General features: G+C 36.1%; 1 protein-coding gene across 1 annotated transcript in view; it reads right to left on the bottom strand.

Annotated features, from left to right (window-relative positions):
- The window catches only part of ST3GAL6 (ST3 beta-galactoside alpha-2,3-sialyltransferase 6), an 85,688-nt gene that overhangs the window by 62,451 nt on the left and 1,025 nt on the right, over window positions 1–22,212 (bottom strand).

Raw genomic sequence — 22,212 nt, 5'->3', positions numbered from 1 at the left:
CCATGTAATAAGAAGGAATAGACGGGATGTAAATTGTACTCTTAGAGGGTGTGAACAAATTGGTGAGATCAAAGACCCATTTAAGTGTAAGAGTCCAAAATACCCAGTAAGTAGTTAAAAATTGTGGGTCTGAAGAGGTCAGGGCTAGAGCTATAGGAGAATTTGAGATGTCCAGGGGAAAGAGCATAGAGGACCAAGGACTGAACCTTAAAGAATGCCCACATTTAGAGATTGGGCAGAAGAGGACACAAAGGAAGCAGAAGGAGCAGGTAAATGTCAAAAAGAGAAGCAGGATAGTATACTATCATGGAAGCTAAGAAAAAAACTTTTAAAGGAGAGTAATTGACTAAGGTTATTTTCCCAATGTCCCACTCTGAAGCTACCCATCCCTCTCACTGTGTCCCAAATTGCTTTCATTTTAAATCTTTTCCTTCCCCACTCCTCCAACCTTCTTGCACTCATTGAGACCTGGCTTCCTCCTGATGACACAACACAGACTTCCTGTCTATCCTTTGTAGCAGTGGTTATGTTTTCACTCAGAACCCCTGACTCACAGGTCAAGATGGGGTACTCAGAAAATTCCTCGTTCCCCATCACTACTTCCAGGCTCTCCCTTTTACCTCCATCACCTTTCTTCTCTTGAAGTTCACTAAATCTGTATTTAGCCACGCAATCACAATTCTGGTAGCAGTTATTTATTTATTGACCTCTAAGACACTTGTTTCTGGCTGGTCCATGGTCTTTATCTCCTCTCCAATCTCTGCCTGCATTCTAAGGTATTTCAACATACTGATACTGTGCTAAACATCCTATTCTCCTAGTTCCTCAATTTATTAATTTCCCATGACTAATTCCTCTACCTTAGTTCAGTCACAAAGAAAAATGGTCATACCCTTGATCTTGCCATTACGCACAAGTGCTCCACTTCTGTGTTTGTAAACTCTGAAATTTTCTAACGATCACAATCTTTTCTCATTTCACCTCTTTCTCTGCCTTGTAACCTCACACCTCGCTCTTCATCCTCACTGGCACCTTCAGTCTTTCAACCCATTATTTCTTTCCTAGAATACCTTCCCTGTATTATTGTCCTCCCTTTCCTGTTTTGACCCTTTGATGTTCAACTCTACACTCTCTTCTTCTCTTGATTCTCTTGCCCCCTTATAACATCACCAATCTTTCCAACTGTCAGCCCTAGATTACTCCCACCATCTTCTCCCTTCACTTCTAATCACATGCTGCTAAAAAAAGCTGGAGAAAATCACAGAACCATGCTGACTGCACCCACTACAAATTTATATTACATAATCTCAACTGAGGGCTCAATAAAGCGAGACAACCTTTTTACCCATCCCTGACTCATTATTACACCACAGCTGCTCTTCCAAATCTTTTCATCCCTTCTCAAATCTCCCATAACTCCTGTCCCACACCCTCTCTTCACTCTCCCCTTTGCAATCTATTTCACTGAAAAAATTAAAGCTATTCCCCAAGATCCTCCTCTTCTCCCCACAATTCACAGATCCCTCTGCCACTGATTCTGCTGCCACCCCTGTCTCATATGATTAAACGAATTGAGCTCATCATGATAATGAAGTGTCCCTTCCTATTTCCCTATTCTTCTTGGGGATCAGGTCCCTATTAACCATTTCTATTCTGGGAGGTATTGTTTTGTTTTTGTAACCCAAACACAGCACAGCACATAACATAGAGTAGTAGCTAATTATCTGTACAATTAAATTGTCTTTCAGAAGCTAAAGGTCATTTTCCTTGCCAAAGAAAATTGAAGTAAAATAAATAAATGGGCCTCTTTTTTTTTTTTATTAAGTGAGGCAATTGGGGTTAAGCAACTTGCCCAGAGTCACACAGTTAGTGAGTGTTATGTTACTGAGGCCACATTTGAACTCAGGGCCTCCTGACTTCAGGGCCAGTGCTCTATCCACTATGCCACCTAGCTGCCCTTGAAAATTGAAATAAAATAGAGCTGAGCAGCTCTGCCACTTTTTCTGTTACAATGATCCCATTTAACCCATGCAGTGGCCCTATTCCTTCTCTGATCTTCCTCTTCCTTACAATACTGCTAAACAAACAAACAAAAACAGCCCTTCTTATGGTCTTCAGCCTCCTCTCAGGCAGTCTAGACTCATTCTGAGCTTCATACTCTTAACACTCTGCTGACAGAACCATACTAAACTTTCTGCTCATCCTCTGACCTTCCTTTGCTTCCATTATCTATACATGATGCATCCACTTGTATTCCCACATTGGTTTCTTTGAGAACTCCCTCATTCTTTCCTGATAAGGATTATTTCTGTGTCTTTAGAATTTCATTCTGGAGAATTTCCGCTCCAGACTGGGCTGACTTGTATTTCAGTCTATGGAATTCATCATTTCGCAATACTCTTTGAAAACTGCTCTCTGAAAATTCCTGAGATGAGCTGTTCTCAGATTCCTGCTCATCTTATCACAAATTCTAAACTGTTAATTCTCTCTCTCTCTCCACAAATTATCCTGTCCAATTATACTTAGTACAAGTAGTTAACTAGTACAAGTCAACTAACAAAAGTGATATAGAAAGCTATGTGAGGTGAATGAAAAGTATGGTCACCTTGAAAAAGAGAGGCAACACACGCCAAAACTACTTCCTCTTATGACATCCTTTGTCACTTACTAGGTGCAAAATATGCACAAGTCACACAAACCCTCTGGGTATCTGTCATTGCCTCATCTATAAAATGGGGGAAATGCCACATCACTCTTCCTGAAGAGAGGAACTTGTACCAAAGGATCTCTTGAGGTTCCATGCAGCTATAAGTTGGGCAAGCAGAATACTATTCAGACTGCATAAGTTGTGAGTGCTTAAGAGAAACAATGGACTGCATCTGATCAAAGACTAGACAATGGTCCATGTATGATTATGGGTAAATCAAGAGTGCAGAGTGGAAAGAATGAAATTTTAATTTTAAAGAGAAAAATTATTTGGGCAGCTAGGTGGCGCAGTGGTTAGAGGACAGCCCTGGATTCAGGAGGACCGGAGTCCTAATCCAACGTTTGACACGTAACACTTAGTAGTTGTGTGACCCTGGGCAAATCAGTTAACCCCACTGGGAAAGAAAGGAAGGAAGGAAGGAAGGAAGGAAGGAAGGAAGGAAGGAAGGAAGGAAGGAAGGAAGGAAGGAAGGAAGGAAGGAAGGAAGGAAGGAAGGAAGGAAGGAAGGAAAGACAGAAAAACAGACAGACAGAAAGAAGAGAAAAAAATTGTCTTTCCTTCAAGAGCAATATACACAATCTATATTACATATATTATATATGTTACATAATATTATATAATATGCACACATATACACACACTCAATTGAGTATAGAAATCTATCTTACCCAACGGTAAGGAGGAGAGAAAGGGGAAGTAATTAAAAAAAAAAAAAGGAAGGTAGATTAGGGGAGGCAGTGGTCAGAAACAAAATAGATTTTTAAAAAAGGACATGGTGAAAAAGAGAGAGAGAAGAAGAAATAGTAGAAAATAGGATGGAGGGAAATACACAGTAATCATAACTGTGTATGTGAATGGGATGAATTCACCCATAAAACAGAAGTGGATAGCAGAATGGATTAGAAGGCAGAATCTAACAATATGTTTACAAGAAACACACTTCAAACAGGAACACACAAGAGTTAAAATAAAGGGATGGAGTAGCATCTATTACACTTCAGCTGAAATAAAAAGAGCAGGGATAGCAATCATAATCTCAGACAAAGCAAAAACAAAAATAGACCTAATTAAAAAAGCAAGGAAACTACATCTTGCTAAAAAATATCACAGACGATGAAGTAGTATCAGTATACTAAACATATATGTGTGAAACGGCATACCATCTAAATTAGCATCTAAATTCTTAAAGGAAAAGTTAAACGAACTTTAGGAGGAAATAAATAGTAAATTTATACTGGTGAGTGACCTCAACTTTTCTCTCTCAGAGCTAGATAAATCTAACCATAAAATAAATAAGAAAGAGGTTAAGGAGATGAATAGACTTTTAGAAAAGTTAGCTATGGCAGGCCTCTGGAAAAAAACTGAATGGGAATAGAAAAGAAGGTATCTTTTTCTCATCTGTACATGGCACCTATACAAAATCAGACCGTGTATTGGGGCATTAAAACCTCAGAAACAAATGCAGAAAAGCAGAAATATTAAATGCACCCTTTTAAGAACATAATGCAATAAAAATTAAATTCAATAAAGGAAGCAAAGGTTAAACATTTATTGGAAACTAAATTAATTGGAAACTAAAAAGAAAGTGTGGGTCAAAAAACAAATTATAGAAACAATAATTTCATTAAAGAGAATGACAATAATGAGACAATGAGACTTACCAAAATTTGTGGGATGCAACAAAAAACAGAATTTAAGAAAGAAAAATTTATATTTCTAAATATATAAATCAATAAAAGAAAGTAAATCAATGAATTGGGCATGTAACTAAAAAAAAAAACCTAGGAAAAGAACAAATTAAAGATCTCTAATTAAATGCCAAAATGGAAATCCTGAAAATCAAGGGAAAGATAATAAAAGCAGAAATTTTAAAACTAACAAATTAAACTAAGGACTTGGTTTATTTATTTATTTTCACCCCATAAAACATCAGTTAATTTGATTTAAAAAGAAAGAAGAGAACCAAATTACCAGTATCAAAAATGAAATGGATGAACACACTACCACCAAGGATGATATTAAAGTAATTATTAGGAGCTATTTTGCCCAATTATATGCCAGTAAAATTGACATCCTAAAGGAAATGGATGAATATTTACAAAAATATAAAACTGACAGAAATTGAATACTTAATTAAATAATCTTATCTTAAAAAAAAATAACAAATTGAACAAGCCATCAGTGATTTCCCGAAGAAAAAATCCCTAGGATCAGATGAGATGAATTTTATAAACATTTAAAGAACAATTAATCCCAATTTTACATAAACTATTTGAAAAAATAGGTAAAGGAGTCCTACCAAATTCCTTTTATGACACAAATATGGTTTTGATACCTAAACAGGTAAAAAGATAAAGAAAACTGTAGGCCAATTTCCCTAGTAAATATTGGTACAAAAAATTTGAATAAAATACTTACAAGGAGATTGCAGCAATATATCACAAGGATCATTCACTAAGGCCAGGAACACAGGGCTAGTTCAATATTAGGGAAACTTCATAAATTGCCATATCAATAACAAAGACAACAAAAATCATATGATCATTTTGATAAAGAAGATTTTGACAAAATTCAACACTCATTCTTATTAAAAACACTAGAAAGCATAGGGGGAAAAAAGCCTTTCTCAAAGTGATAAGTAGTATTTATCTAAAACCAAGAGTAAACATTATCTGTAATAAAGGTAATATAGAAGCCTCTGCAATAAGATCAGTTGTGAAGCAAAGATAACTTTTATCACCGTTATTATCAAATGATGTGTTAGAAATGATAGCTATAGGAATAAGACAAGAAAAAAACTTGGAGGAATAAAAATAGGCAATAAGGAAACAAAACTATCATTCTTTGCAGATTATCAACGGTATACCTTGATGACCCTAGAGAATCAACCAAAAAGCTAGCTGAAACAATTAACAACTTCAGCAAAGTTGCAGAATATAAATAAACCTACATAAATGATCAGCATTTCTATGTATTAGAAAGAAAATCCAGCAAGAAGAGATAGAGACATTCCACTTAAAATAACTGCAGACAATAAAAAAAATTGGGAGTCTACTTGCCAAGACAAATCCAGGCACTATATGACCCCAATTACAAATCACTTTTCATGCAAATAAAGACACATCTAAACAACTGGAAAAATATTAATTGCTCTTGGGTAGTTTAAACCAGTATAATAAAAATGAAAATTCTACCTAAATTAGTTCACTTATTTAGTGCCATATCAATTAAACATCAAAGAATTGTTCTATAGAGCTAGAAAAAACAACAACAAAATTCATCTGGAAGAACAAAAGGTCAAGAATACAAAGAGAATCAAATTTTAAAAATGAGAAGGATGGTGGCCTAGCGGTACCAGATTTCAAACTATATTACTGAGTGGTAAGCATCAAAACAATCTGGTACCAAGAAATAGAATAGTGAGTAAGTAGAATAAATTAGGTGCACAATACACAGCAGTAAATGACCACAGGAATCTAGGATTTGATAAACCCAAAGATCCAAGCCTTGGTGGTAAGAACTTATCATGTGACAAAAATTGCTAGGAAAACTGGAAAGCAGTTTGGTAGAAACTAGGTATAGATCAACATTTCACACTGTATATCAAGATGAGGCCAAAATGGCTACATGATTTAGACATAAAAGATGATATCATAAGCAAATTAGGGGAGCATGGAAAAATTTACCCATCAGATCTGTGGATAAGGGAAGAATTTATCACTAAACAAAAGACAGAGACTATCACTGGAATAAAATGGTTAATTTTCATTACATGAAATTTAAAAAGTTTTGTACAAACAAAATCAATGCAGCTAAACTTAGAAAGAAAACAAGAAACTAGTGAAAGATTTTTTTTGGGGGGGGGTTAGGCAATGGGGTTAAGTGACTTGCCCAGAGTCACACAGCTAGTGAATGTTATGTGTCTGAGGCCGGATTTGAACTCAGGTCCTCCTGACTTCAGGTCCTCCTGACTTCAGGGCTGGTGCTTTATCCACTGCGCCACCTAGCTGTCCCAAGTGAAAGATTTTTGCAGCAACTTTCTCTGACATAGGCCTCATTTCTCAAACATATAGGAAACTCAGCCAAATTTATAAAAATAAGAGCCATTCTCCAATACAGAAATGGTCAAAAGATATGAACGGGAAATTTTCAAAAAAAATCAAAGCAATCAGGAATCACATAAATAAAATTATCTAAATCACTATTGCTCAGAAAAATGCAAATTAAAACAACTCTGAGGTACTACCTCACCTACTGGATTGCCTAACATTCCAGAAAAGGAAGTAATAAATTCTGGAGGAAGTGCTGAAAAATAGGGACATGAATGCATACTTGGTGGAGTTGTGAACTGGTCTAACCATTCCAGAGAACAATTTGGAGCTATGCCCAAAAGGTTATAAGACTATGCACATCCTTTGATTCAGCAGTACCACTAGGAGGTCTTTATCTCAAAACACATCAAAGAAACGAGAAAAGGACCTATCTGTACAAAAATATCTATAGTTGCTCTTTTTGTGATAGCAAAGAACTGGAGAATAGCTAAACAAGTTGTGGTATATGATTTTGGTGAAATACTATTGTGCTCTAAGAAATAATGAGCAGGATGGTTTCAGAAAAACCTGAGAAGACTTACATGAACTGATGCAAAGTGAAGTGACCAGGAGAACATCATACACAGTAACAGTAATATTGTAATAATGATCAATTATGAAAAACTTAGAGGCTCTAATCAAGAGAATGGTCCGAAGCAATTTCAAAGGACCTATAGTGACCCATAGCTATCTACCTCCAGAGAGGAATGATGAACTCTGAGTGCAGATTGAAGCATATTTTTCCCTTTTCTTTATTTTTCTTGAGTTGGGAGGGGTTCTTCCTTCCTTCCTTCCTTCCTACCTTTCTTTCTTTGCATAACTGGTGTGGAAGTATGTTTTTCATGACCTGAAACAGTACTGCTTGTTTTCACAATGGATAGGGGGCAGGTGGGAGGACAGAAATTTGGAAACTCAATTTTTTTAAAATGTAAACAAAAATTTAAATGCAATTAGAAAAAAAGTGATTTGCAAATGTTACTCAAAAGTTGCTGGTAGACCTAGTTACAAGTTACAACTACTAAACTCCTGATTTTTCATGAAAACAATACATCTTTTAAGAACGCTAATTTTTAACCCAACCACTTCCAATAAATTTGCAATCTATATGTCCGCTATAACTCTAAACAAAAATGAAATATGAAATTCTTAGACAAGCTACAGTCAATTAACCCACATAATAGAGGTATGGATAGTTCATAACAACACGTGATGTAAAAACCCCTATGTTCCATTAGGCAGAAGAAGAAGAAGAAAAGTTCTCTTCCCGAACAACCAAAGTAACTCCATAACCAAGTGAGATTAAAGACCTACTGGGCAGCAGTCTCCTCTTTAGCTAAATGCAACTTACTAGCTTTGTGACTTGATGTAAAGCAATTAATTTCTCTAAGTATCAGCTTCCTCATCCATAAATGGTGATATTCAATTTTATAGGATTGTTGGAAGGATGAAATGCAAAAATATATATATATGAAGATGCTTTATAAATGATAAAGTGCTAACAAGCACTAATTACTTTTATTATTAACTACAGGATAAAGTAGGGTAAGAAGAGGATTTGAAATTTAAAGGGTTCTTGATAATAAAACAGTCCAATAACCTTATTTCACAGATAAAGAAATACTGCTGCAGCTTCTGGGTTGGTCTCAATTTTTACTACTCATCATTTAAATTTTGACCTGCTCTAAATACAAATACAGAAATACTGATATTTTGGTTAATGTTACTTCCAAAGCCTTTTTTCCCTTTAAATATATACCATATTAAAGATCTGCTACATCATTTAATATAATTTTAGTATATCCAGAATCACAACCATAACTAGAAGTCTCTACACTTAAAGCAAGCAGCAAAAAAGTACTTGGTGGCAAATCCCACAAAAGATACATTCAATAGTAGAAGCAACTGGGACAAAACCCAGAGGGGAGAAGGAGACTCCAGGATACTGGCACAGGCAGCCTCTCCCAGCCTTCTTCTCTTGTTACAGACATATGAGCATGTAGCACATTTTGTTAGGGTGAGTATGCAGGTAATTCATTTTTAAGCTAAACATTTACTGAGTATCCAATCATAAAGGTCATTATTTTTATTAATCAAGCTAATGAAACTAAAACTTATTTTTTTAAATTTACAACTAAATTTTAAAAATAAGACCTAAAATAGCCCTTTTTTTGCTGTAATAACAGAAAAATAATTTTTTATCATCTTTATCTTCAACCAGGTAATCAGCTAAATCAAATTGACCAAACCAAATTAAGACTTCTTCATCTTCCTATCCCAGAAGGCTGAGTTTGGAGGAGAGGCTGAGCTAAAACTCACAATGTCCATCCTATCCCTTTCCATAAAAATAAAAGGAATGGTGTTCTCACAATAAACAGAGTAATTCAACATTCTCCTCTAAAAGAAAAGAGGTATGAGAGAAGGAGAAAAAGAAAGTACTGTAAGAAAAGATGAATGGAGGCCAGATAGGGGTGGGAGAAGGAAGGAACATGTAGAAAGGAAGGAAAAATTCACTAAAGGAACAGAAAAAAGGACAAATAGAAAAATGAAGAATTCTGCAGTAAGAACAAAAAGGTTTGAAGAAGCAATAGCTATGAAGGAGAGGGGGAGGAGAAAAGAATGAATGAGGACAGCAAGCTGGGGAAGATCAACTGAAGCAGGAACAGATCAAACTCATGTATATTTGAGATAAGAAGAGAAATCCTGGTAAAATACAAGCCGCCAAAAAATGGTGAGGCAGCCCAGCTTCAGCCTGGCTGGCTCAGGAGGGAGGGAGACAGAGAGAGGCTGGGCAAACAGCCAGGTGGCCTGGGGCAGAAGAGGGGAGCTACACAGTAAGCAAATACAGGCTTTCTACAAGTGGTTTTTTTTTCATACAACATTCCATACCTTAAAATTAAAAGAGCAGGACATGTTTAAAAGAGCAAAGCTCGTTTTTAATAAAAAACCAAAACATCAGAGGTGTGCATGTATGTGTGGGGAGGTATCCAGCACACCCCTATATGCTTGCACTTGGTTAGAGATTTGGGATCTCATTGGTGCTCAGAATTCCTCATGAGAGAACTCCCTCTATTGATGCAGATCAACAACGTTTCTGCAAATGTTTATGCTGTGAGTTGCCTAACAGCATGGAGAGGTTAACTTGCCTACGGTCAGGTATGCAGTATGTATCAGAGATGTATGTATGTGTCTCTTGAGACCATCTTCCTACCCCTCATTCCCTCTCTTCTATTTTAACTGATTATGAATAATAAGGAGTTCTATTGTTTCTCTGTTGCTGAAGGACTGCAAGGCTATCAGTGCCTTGCAAATATGGTACCCTGGGAAAAGTTGCTTTGCTCCAGTTATAACTTTGCCTAGGTATTAAATCATTATTCAGTGGACTGCATCTTCAATTTTTAAATGAAATTCAATAAGAAATACAATTTACTTAATAAGAAATCACTTTAATACAAACTTCATTGAAATGCATCAAATAAGAAAACATTTTCAAAGTGCACAGCACCTGATACATAGTAGGTGCTTAATAAATTATTATTCCCTACCCCCACCCTCACCACCACTTCATGGAGACAAATTTATGAGATAGTCTAAGGATGATATGGGGATGGCCAGGTACTAGACAATCTACTTAGGTTCTGAGACACTAAATACAAATTTTTCTGAATCCATATTTTAAAAGTTTCCAAAATTTGTCTATGACTTGTAAGCTTATCTTATCTTGGCATGCTGTGGGGCACGAGATGAAGGGGCGCTTTTGATCCAAGTAATGAAGGGATGTGTCTACAAAATTCAGTCGTGTCAAAATGTTCCCCATGGGTAAAAGTAATCACAGAATATGAGCGCTAAAAGAGAGCTTAAGAATCATCTCATTTCACAAATAAAAGAACCAAGGCCTACAAAGGTGACATAACTGTGAAGTCTTGTAGGGAGTAAGGAGCAGGGGGGTAGGGGTGTCCAAACGTGTACATGTCCCTTACCCTTTCCTAATCCATAAGTAGTCTCTCTTGCTAGTGCTAGAATTCATTACATCTCCACATCAGTAATTCACCCTCCTGTTCTCTTTCTAGAGTAGTACATGTCCTAATACACTTAGAAGATTCCCCAGAGAAAAGTGTGTGGCACAAAATCTCAGAGGTGGAAAGGAATTTGGAAGTTATTTAATCCAACTCCTTCATTTCGTAGACAATAAGGCTGTGACCTAAGAGAGGTTAAGTGACCGAGAGTTCATGACAAAGTCAGGACTACAGCCCAGAAGCTCTCTTGTGTAGTGCTTCTTAACCTACCTTCCTTCCTTCCTTCCTTCCTTCCTTCCTTCCTTCCTTCCTTCCTTCCTTCCCTTCCTTCCTTCCTTCCTTCCTTCCTTTCTTTCTTTTTTTTGGGGGGGGGGCGGTCCTGGACCCTTCTTTGGTAAGCTGGTGAAACCTATGAAGCTCTTCTCCGAAAACTGTCTTTAAATGAATAAAATAAAATACAGTACATAGGATTATAAAGGAAACCAATTATCTTGAAACACAGCTGTTAAGATATTTTAACCACTGTTAACCCTTGATCTAGGGACTCTTCTAGCAGGTGTGGTGGAAGAGAACAGCGTTTGTCTTCAAATATTTTTACAGTATCATTCACACAAGTCATCAAGGGGCCACCATGTTCACCTCCTGGCTTCCTTCTGTCTCAGCTGAAGTCCCACTTTCTTCAATAAGCCTTTCCTAGTCCTCCTTAATGTGAATGCCTTCCCTCTGAGACCACTCCCCACACGTCCTTACTATATCTCATGTGTGTGTATAGTTGTTCCTATGTTTTCCCCCGTGAGAAAAGCTCCTTGAGAGGAGAGTCTGGGTTTAACCTCTCTTTGTATCCCCAGCACTTAGCAAAATGCTGAGCACCTAGGAGGTGCTTAATAAATGCTAGCTGATGGACTTAGTTCTATGTTCCCTTCCCATTTTGACATTCTATAACTCTAGCAATACAGATAGAAGCATTGCTTTTTAAAAACTGCAGTCATTTTACTACCGTTTTAGTTTATAGAGAGGTGGCACACATAAAGAGCTGACCTCAAAGCCAGGAAGCTGTCGTTCAGTCGTTTCAGTCCTATCTGACTCTTCATGACCCCAATTGTGGTTTTCTTGGCAAAGATACTGGAGTGGTATGCCATTTTTGTCTCCAGCTCATTTTACAGATGAGGAAACTGAGGCAAACAGGGTTAAGTGACTTTCCCAGGATCACAAAGCTAGTGTCTGAGGCCAGATTTGAACTCAGATCTTCCTGACTCCAGGCCCAGGTCTCTATCTAGTACACCACCCACCTGCCCCAAAGCCAGGAAGAACTGGGTTCAAGTCTAGCCTCCAACACATATACACTGTGGGACCCAAGACAAATCATTTAACTTTGCATCTGTTGCCTCCCAATGCCTTCCTTTACAGAGGGCAGAAATTGGACTCTGAGATCACTCCATTTTGTATCTGTGATATAGCATAACAATATAAATATCATTATGATAATTCATATCAAGTAAACATACATTCCACATATGTTGTTAAACAAGATGATGATACTGATATACCATCAGGAGGACTTGGGCATTAAGTTGCTTTTTCTGCTAAGAGTGATAGGTTATAGAATAGTCATACACATATTCAGTCCCACCCCCTAGCAGACTGACAGTATTTTGTAATGCAAAGAGCCATAAAAGTTGAATTTACAAGATCAAAGAATTTCAAGCAGAAAAAGAAATTCAAGTTCACCTAATCCATAGATTCTTCTCATATAAGTCATGTTGCAGACCTCTTTAGCCATCGGGTGATACCCAAGAACCCTTTCTCAGTATAACATTTTTACTTTATTCAATTTTTCACTATTTTTAACATTTTTTAAATTAAATTTTGAGTTCCAAATTCTCTCCCTCCCTCCTGCTCAGAAAAACATTTTAAATGTATAAAATAAAATACATAAGATTATATTTAAGTATAGCCATCTAATTTTTTTAAAGCTGACAGATCCCAGATTAAGAAACCAGGATTAATTCATCCCTCTCAAATTTTGCCTCCAAGATTTATTGTATTTTCCAGAACTCAGAAGCAGTATGGTATCATGGACACCATAGGTCTGGAGTCAGGAAGGCCTGGGGTAAAATCAAACCCTTATTAGGTTTATGACCCTGGACCAGTTGGACTTTGGAAAGGTCACCCTGTACAATAGTGGCAAACAGCTGGCATTCATAGCTCCTTATTTATGCACTGCTTGAATCACCATCACCAGCTGACTGTTGAACAAAGTTCTTTTTAATCAAGCATTGATAAAGAGAGAGTAGGTACCTTCCTGGCATCAGGGAACCTCCATGGGCCTCATGTAAATCCTTAAGTGGTAACTAATAATTCAAAGCTAGGTTGCCATGGGCAGTGGAAAAGAGAGTTCCAATACCTTAGCTGAGAAAAAAAAGAATATCCTCTCCATGTTTGAGAAATCTTGGGCAAGTTGCTTAACTTTTCTCACCCTCAGATTTTTGTAAAATAGGTGATACTACCTGTCCTACGTACAATACAGAATTGTTTAACTAGGAGGAACAAATGAAATAACACATATTCAAGTGCTTTGTAACCTTTAAGGTATAAAATATTATTACAGAAAAGTATAAAATATTATCATATTAAAGTGGAGTCCACACAGGAATCATGTGGCCCACAGTGTTTGGATTATCTGTATCCTCGGGTTCTATCTAAGCATGGGATAAAATCTCTAATGATCAGAATTATGAAGTAACTAAATATCACGTTTCTGTATGACACAAATAGCAGCTTATATTTCATACACGGGATATCAATTTTTGAACAATCAGCATATAAAATACACTTGATACTAACCCTACAATAAATATAATTTATTCTTCCTCTTAGGATTTGGAAGGTACCTCAATATTGTGAAGACCTCAGAATCTTTGTAGAACATTATCACAGGAATAATACAGCAAATAAAAGCCCATCTGGATTCTAAATAAATGAGAGCTCACACAACTTAACAGAGTCATGTTGTACAAGTATCATTCACCTCATGGAAGAGGACCCAGCAAAGCTGGCTGTAAAGTAAATCCTATTTTCTCATTAAAGTTCATCACGAAAACCAGAGATGTATTCTATTAGAAAAGAAGCTTCCCCCACGGCCTCTAAAGTCATTCTGGAGTCTGTTTTCATAGCATGCTAGACTTTGTAAGCCAGACACCAGCACGGCATTTCCCACACCATGGAGCTACTAAAAATAAGAATTTCTCCCATGTTTAAGGATTATTTCCTCAGTGTTTAAAGTCTGCAGAACTTGGATCTCTTCTCTTCCTCCTTATATTATAAGTTACTAAGAATGTAGGCATAAAGCAGTGTGTTGGTCCTGACCAAATTTGAGATCCTATCATTAGGATTTTATTTTGGACAAGGTGGTCCAGACCTGTGATTTCATCAGGATGATAAACTCCCTTCATCAATGCAGACTAGCAAGTGATCTATAACATGCAGGTTTAGAGTGACTTAGAGTACTGAGAGGTCATGTGGCTTAACCATGGTCACTTCCATCCACTATAACAACACTGCCTCTCTGAATTTATAAAACCTTTAGATAAGAGGAATTTGTTTTCCTCTCTCTCTCTCTAACAAAAGTTTCAGAAATTTTTTCTTAGGGGTTTGTTTTGTTTTTCTTTGAAGTCAGAAGAACTTCACATGTGCATTACCAACAACTTCCTCCACCTACTCTCCCAAAAATGTTGACATTCCAGTTCATTTTGAATGGCTCTAAATTATCCTGATACTGGGAAGATTCCTATTCTCTAATCATTTGTCTTTCTTCATCATCACTTGATTAAAAAGAACTTTGCTTAACAATCAGCTGGTTATCATGATTCAAGCAATGCATACATAAAGAGCTATGAATGCCAAGTGTTTATTGCTGTCATGCATGATGACATGTCCAAAGTCCAAATTTAAGAGGGATTCTCAATATACAGAGAGGTTCTCCAAATATTTCTGTTTGTGGACAATACTGTGTTGACTGCCTCAGGACCCCGAATTCACAGGACCTTTTCAATAAGATGCACTACCATTCAAAAGAGACCAATTCAGCAAAACACAAAGGAAAAACAAATAAGAGGATTTTAAAAAAGCATATTGTTCAGGTAGCCCACTCAGTTGATCCATTCATATATTTATCTTGGACATACAGTGCAGATGAACAACGAGTTCAGCCCAGAATTGAACTAGAGGAAGCAGGCTGTTTTCCTTTTGGGAAACAATCCCTAACAGTTTGCTTTCTGATCCATAAGTCCATTTTTTTTAATATCAGTATTTTCTTTCAATGACGTTATTTGGTCACAACTTCTGAAGAATAAAAATTTCAAACAAGATGAATAATAACAAAGAGGCACACTATAACCTAAGTTGTTGTTTGGTCATTTTTCAGTTGTCTCCGACTCTTTGCAATCCCATTTGGGATTTACTTGGCAAAGATACTGGAGTGCTTTGCCATTTTCTTCTCCAATTCATTTAACAGATGAGGAAACTAAAGCAAACTGGGTTAAGTGACTTGCCCAGGGCCACACAACTAGTAAGTGTCTAAGGCTGGATTTGAACTCAGGTCTTCCTGATTCCAGACCCAGCACTCTATGATACACTGCACCACCTACCTGCCCAAGATAAAATATAAAATATTTTATTTGGTGTTCAAATCCCCTTGTAACCTTTTCCCCCCAAAAGACTTTTTAGTCGTACACTTTATTCTCTCCCTCCCACATACTCTGAGATCCATGTATTAGGGCATAAAAACCTCACAATCAAATACAGAAAGGCAAAAATATTAAATGCATTCTTTTCAGATCACAATGCAATAAAAATTACATGTAATAAAGGGCTATGGAAAGATAGACTGAAAATTAATTGGAAACTAAATAATCTAATCCTAAAGAATGAATGGGTCAAAAAACAAATCATAGAAACAAGAATTTCATCAAAATGAATGACAATAATGAGACAACATACCAAAACTTATGGGATGCAGCCAAAGTGGTACTTACGGGAAATTTTATGTCTCTAAATGCTTGCATGAATAAAATAGAGAAAGAGTAGATCAATGAATTGGGGATACAACTAAAAAAGCTGGAAAAATAACAAATTAAAGATCCCCAATTAGATACCAAATTAGAAATTCTGAAAAATCAAAGGAGAGGTTAATAAAATTGAAAGTTAAAAAAAAAACTATTGAACTAATAAATGAAACTAAGAGCTGGTTTTATGGGGAAAAAACCCAATAAAATAGATAAACCTTTATTTAATGCGATTTTTTTTAAAAAGAAAGACAAATTACCAGTAACAAAAATGAAAATGGTAGATTTACCACCAATGAAGAGGAAATTGAAGTAATAATTAAGAACTATTTTGCCCAATTGTATGCCAACAAATCTCTCTGCAAAGAGTGATAGCTTTGTTTCCTCTTGCCTAATCTAATTCTTATTATGACATAAATATAGTGTTGATGCCTAAACCAAGAATAGCCAAAACAGAGAAAGAAAATTATAGACCAATTTCCCTAATGAATACGGATGCAAAAATTTTAGATGAAATATTAGCGAAGAGATTACAGCAATTTATTACAAGGATAATATACTATGACCAGGTAGGATTTATACCAGGAATGTAGGGATGGTTCAATATTAGGAAAACTAGCAGCATAATTGACCATATCAATAACAAAACTAACAGAAATCATATGATTATTTCAATAGATGCAGAAAAAGCTTTTGACAAAATACAGGACCCATTCCTATTAAAAGGAATAGAGAGCATAGGAATAAATGGAGTTTTCCTTAAAATGATACACTAATGATATCTAAAGAAGAGTTTTCCTTAAAATGATACACTAAAATGATATCTAAAACCATCAGCAAGCATTATATGTAATGGGGATAAGCTAGAAGTATTTCCAATAAGATCAGGGATCAGGGGTGAAACAAAGATGCCCATTATCACCACTATTATTCAATATTGTACTAGAAATGTTTACTTTAGCAATGAGAGAAAAAAAGAAATTTAAGGAATTAGACTAGGCAATGAAGAAATAAAACTATCACTCTTTGCAGATGATATGATGGTATACTGAGAGAATCCTAGAGAATCAACTAAAAAACTATTTGAAACAATTAACAACTTTAGCAAAGTTGCAGGATATAAAATAAATCCACACCAATCATCAGCATTTCTATATATCACCAACAAAGCCCAACGGCAAGAGATAGAGAAATTCCACTTAAAACAACTATAGATAATATAAAATATTTGGGAACCTGTCTGCCAAGACAAACCCAGTAACTGTATCAATACAATTAAGAAACACTTTTCACATAAGTTAAGTCAGATCTGAACAACTGGAAAAATAACAATTGCTCATAGGGAGGCCAAACCAATATAATAAAAAATGACAATTCTGCCTAAATCAATTTACTTACTCAGTGCCATACCAATCAAACTACCAAAACATTACTGAGCTAGAAAAAATAACAAAATTCATCTGGAAAAACAAAAGGTCAAGAATATCAAGAAACTTAATGAAAAAATGCAAAGGAAGGTGGTCCAGCCATATTAGATCTAAAACTGTATTATAAAGTGGTAATCATCAAAACTACCTGGTACTGTAAGAAACAGAGTGGTGGATCAGTGGAATAGGTTAGGTATATAAGACACAGGAGTCAATGACTATTGCAATCTACTATTGGATAAACCCAAAGACTCCAGCTTCTGGGATAAGAACTCACTATCAGACAAAAACTGCTGGGAAAACTGGGAAAGACTATGGCAGAAACCAGGTTCAGACCAACATCTTATACCTTACAAAAGATAAGGTCAAAATGGGTACATGATTTAGACTTAAAGGGTGATACCATAAACAAATTAGGAAAGCAAGGAATAATTTCCCTCTCAGATCTATGGAGAAGGGAAGAATTTATGACCAAACAAGAGACAGAGAACATTATGAAATGCAAAATGGATAATTTTGATTACATTAAATTAAAAAGGTTTTGCACAAGCAAAACAAATGTAACCAAGGTCAGAAGGAAAGCAAAAAGCTGGGAAACAACTTTTATAGCAAATGTTTCTGATAAATGCCTCATTTCTCAAATATATAAAGAACTGAGTCAAACCTATAAGACTAGAGGTCATTGTCTAATCGATAAATGGTCAAAGGATATGAACACACAGTTCTTTCATCTTTCAGATGAAGAAATTAAAGCTATCTATAGTCACATGAAAAAATGCTCTAAATCACTACTGAGAAATGCAGATTAAAGCAACTCTGAGGTACCACCTCATGCCTATCAGATTGCTCATATGACAGAAATGGAAAATGATAAATGTTAGAGAAGATGTGGGAATACTGGAACACTAATGCATTGCTGGTAGAGCTGTGAACTGATCCAGCTATTCTGGAGAGCAATTTGGAACTATGCCCAAAGGCCAATCAACCTGTGCATACCCTTTGATCTAGCAATACCACTATTAGGTCTGTATCTCAAAGAGATTATAAAAACGGGAAAAGGATCTACATGTTCAAAAATATTTATAGCAGCTCTTTTTGTGATGGCAAAGAATTGGAAATTGAGGGAATGCCCATCAATTGGGGAATGGCTGAACAAGTTGTGGTATATGAAAGTAATGGAATACTGGTGTACTATAAGAAATGATGAGCAGGCGGATTTCTGAAAAACCTGGAAAGACTTATATGAATTGATGATGAGTGAACAGAACCAGAAAAACATTGTATACAGTTACAGCAACATTGTGCGATGATCAACTATGATAGCCCTAGCTCTTCTGAGCAATACAATGATCCAAAACAATTCCAAAAGACTCATGATGAAAAATGCTATCCTTATTCAGAGAAAATTTACCTACGGAGTCTCAATGCAGATCGAAACATACTATTTTCAGTTTTAATTTTGTTTTTTCTTTTTCATGGCTTTCCCCTTTTGTTCTGATTCTTCTTTCACAACATGGCTAATGTGGAGATATGATTAACGTGATTGTACATGTATTATCTAAATAAGATTGCTTGCTATCTTGGGGAGAGGGGAGGGGAAGAAGGGAGAGAAAAATTTAGAATTCAAAATCTTACAAAAATGAATGTTGAAAACTATCTTTAAATGTAATTAAAAAAATAAAATACTATTAAGTGTAAAAAAATTCTCTGTATTAAAACTAGAAAAAGAAAAAAGAAAAAAACACAGTGTTTGACAGCTGAGTATAGGACAAACTGGATCCTGAAAGTGTCTCTAGGCTGGAGACAAGAAGCCTGTCTAGCATTCTGGAACCTGCCAGTTAAATCAAATTACAAATTAAAGGGTTGTTTTTTGGTTTGTTTGGGGTTTTTTTGGTCATGTGAAAATCAATTATATTCCAGTCCTTCCATTCAAAATTACAAGTAAATGTCTAGATTATCATCTATTTTTCTCTCATCTGAATGCTTCTGGATAATCCACTTTTCAATTTCAAAAGTCTTAAAAACAAGTGTAAGAACAAACTAGGAATTTTTTTTAAAAAGGAAAAATTCATTCTATATTTTCTTTTTTTTTAAATTTTTAAAAAATTTTTAGGCAATTAGGGTTAAGTGACTTGCCCAGGGTCACACAGCTAGTAAGTGTCAAGTGTTTGGTCTGAGGCCACATGTGAACTCAGGTCCTCCTCACCCCATGGCTGGTGCTATATCCACTGTGCCATCTAGCTGCTCCCCATATTTTCATTCTTAGGTACTGCAACTGAGTATACCAAGGTTGGCTTCCATACCTCCCAAATTTACCAAACCTTGAATTCAAATAGCTACAGAAGCCTTGCTACCTGTGGAACGAACCAAGTGATTGAGAGGCTATGACATGTACACGTGACATTAAGAAAATAGCTTAAGTGGAAAAACCCACCAGTCTCCCATTCATATGCTTAGTGCTCGTACATATTCTTTGAAGACTGAAATCTGACCTTGAATTAAAAACAGTGCAATAAAATCAGCACCAAATCCAAAGGGATGAGTTCACAAATTACTCCTGCATGAAGGGAACAGCAGGGCCTCACTAAATCGGACCAAGCAGTAGAAGTCTTAAACATCAATAATTGGTCAAGGATCTTTTAAGCCATTCTAGAATTTAATAGGCAAGGGAAATTAAGTGACTTGTCTACTGCCACAAAGTTAGTATGTATGTGTCTGAGGTAAGATTAGAACTCGGCTCTTCCTGACGTGAAAGGGGTAGATGGGTGGCTCAGTGGGTAGAGCACTGGTCTGGGAGTCAGGAAGACTTCAATTATGTGGCCTCAAACACTTAACTAGCTATGTGACTTTGGGCAAGTTATTTAATTAACCCTGTTTTCCTAGCTTCCCCATCAGTAAAATCAGAAAGAAATGGCAAACCATTCCTTGTCTTTCCCAAGAAAACCCCAAATGGGGTCATGAAGAGTTGAACACAACTGAACTACTTCTTGACTACAAATTCAGCATTCACTACATATTACGTTTGCTGACCTATCTGAATCATTCATTGTTAATGTAAATATAGTTTTTGTTATTTTCAAGGACGGCAATAAAAGGATGCAACCCAACATTGCTTTTGCTACCAGATATTGGAAAAATGTAAAAGGTATAGGGATGTTTTCCAGGACATGGATTCCTTTCCACAACTCATCAGGATACACCCTCTCTCCTTTCCCTCCAGAAGGTTAAGGCTGGCCAATCTCTCAAACTGCAAGGGATATCAGGCTAGCCTCACTGGTCCAATGATAGGTTCACCAAATTTGAGAGCTAGCTTCCCAATTCCCAGGAAAATGTGTCAGGAGTGGTATCCTCTATTTAATCAGACCTAGTCACTGGTCTGTCTTTGAGGAGTCTGAACCTGAGGGAGCACCACTCCTCTTTGACCACCTGTGACACCAACAGAAAAAGATTGGACCCTTTCCCGATTCTTAAGTTGAAGCTGGCTTTATTTAAGAAAAAAAAATTAGTCATGGAGATATCATTGTGTAGATATAACACAAACTAAGTGTTGCCTGGTAGAGTTCCTATCATGGTGACTAGATAAGAATTATTTATAATTAACATACAGACCCAAAGCCTAAACAGGGCTAGTCTCCACTTAAGTACTTGAGCTTCTGAAGCCCTCAGAAATAGGCTGCACTTTTAAAAACATAAACAATTTTCTTCTGGCAATCATGACTCTATTTGTATAAAACCTTTTTTTTAAAATGCAAAAGCAAACCAACTCACTCCTGCAGATTACCAGTAAATTCCAAACATCAAAGTGTTACTATATCTGGTAACAAACACACATATTAAAAATCTGATTTTTTCATTATCAACTTTTTGGATTTAAAGAGGTAAAAAGTGTTAAGAAAAATATAGAGAAATCATCTGTTTCAGCTATAAGAAAGGAGAGAAAGGCAAGGGTACTTGAAAAGTTTCTTAGAACCAAGTCAATGCTATGTTCCATTTGAGAAATAATTAAGCATTTAAAAGAAGAAGAGATGGAGACTGTAAAAAAATAAAAAGTTAAAAATCCCAGATAGATGATGAGTGGGACACAAAATGTGGCACACTAGAGAAAGGTCTATGTATGAACAGGATTAAGGGGTGGGGGATTTATGCTGCCAAATCATATGTCAAGGAGAATCTTTGATTTTTTTAAAATTCAGAAATTAAAAATTTTATGATGCCTTGGTTATTTTCTCATGCATTCTTGTCAATATTTCCCCATTTTCCCTCTCTGAATCTTAAGAATTTTTGTTCTAATGGGTATTGTTAGTGCAAATCCATTATCCTCATCAAAGCTCATTAGTAAGTCTCAGTGGTAGTCTCATTTTAATAATAATGTGACAACATTTAGATACAGTGATTTTTTTCAAGGCCACAGAAAGCTTTTTATAGAAAATGTGGCATTCCATCACATTCAATTTGTAGTTCAGCATATCACTAATAACTTAAATTTGCATAGAAGTCTTTTTCTAAGCCTAAAAATCAAAATTCCAATTATCTAAAGAGCCCTAGGAGTTAGTTAACTTTGTCCTGACTAGGTTACCCTGAGAGTACCTATTTATTTTCATAGGCCTTGGTGTGAAAAGTCAAGGAATGAGTCAAGTCCCACAAACTGAAAGCGGAGTCAAAAGCTAACTGTTTTCTCCTGAAAATAAAGGAAGGCTGGGCCTCCCAGAAATTCTAAACTTCATGTAACTAAAGTGCAATTTCAACAATTATTTAATGGAGAAAGTGTACAACAAGAAAACGATGGCTTGGTTTTTGAATGTGATCATTTGAAATGGTTGATAGTAGTATAAAAGGTCAATCTGGGCAGAGCACATGTAATAGGAGAACAGGGCCCATAAGATTAAAAAAGGGGCTCTGTAGCCTCTAATA

Source organism: Phascolarctos cinereus, unplaced genomic scaffold (genome assembly GCF_003287225.1).
Source record: "Phascolarctos cinereus isolate Bilbo 61053 unplaced genomic scaffold, phaCin_HiC Scaffold_726;HRSCAF=1367, whole genome shotgun sequence".
NCBI lineage: Eukaryota > Metazoa > Chordata > Mammalia > Diprotodontia > Phascolarctidae > Phascolarctos > Phascolarctos cinereus.
Note: the sequence above shows the minus strand (reverse complement) of the source record. Positions and strands in the feature narration are given on the sequence as shown.